This window comes from Pteropus alecto, unplaced genomic scaffold, assembly GCF_000325575.1.
Source record: "Pteropus alecto unplaced genomic scaffold, ASM32557v1 scaffold396, whole genome shotgun sequence".
Classification (NCBI taxonomy): Eukaryota; Metazoa; Chordata; class Mammalia; order Chiroptera; family Pteropodidae; genus Pteropus; species Pteropus alecto.
In genome coordinates this window covers 340,802-341,067 of record NW_006438082.1, presented here as the reverse complement: position 1 = coordinate 341,067, position 266 = coordinate 340,802, and the positions used below count along the sequence as shown (strand labels likewise).

The 266-nt window shown below is 72.9% G+C and overlaps 1 protein-coding gene across 1 annotated transcript in view; it reads right to left on the bottom strand.

Annotated features, from left to right (window-relative positions):
- Positions 1-202, bottom strand: part of SLC6A8 (solute carrier family 6 member 8) — an 8,455-nt gene extending 8,253 nt beyond the window's left edge. Inside the window, exon 1 of the mRNA XM_006915276.3 lies at positions 123-202. The gene's annotated coding sequence lies outside the window, so the exon portion shown is untranslated. The remainder of the gene's footprint in view (positions 1-122) is intronic.
- Positions 203-266: the final 64 nt, after the last annotated feature.

Here is a 266-nt window from a genome sequence, read left to right as displayed (position 1 = left end):
GGGGGGCCGGCCCCCGGCCCCTAACCGCCCTAGGGGCTTTCCCCACCCTCTGGACTTCGCCCGTGCGCCCCGCTGAGGAGGGTGGGGGAGGGTCCATGGCGCGGAGGAGCGGGGGTGCTCACCTCCGCCGTTCTTGTAGCACAGGTAGGGGAAGCGCCACACGTTGCCCAGGCCCACGGCGTACGAGATGCAGGCGAACACGAACTGCAGCGGGTTGGCCCACAGCGGCCGCGCCTTCTCCATGGCCCCGGAGCTCGCGCGCTCGC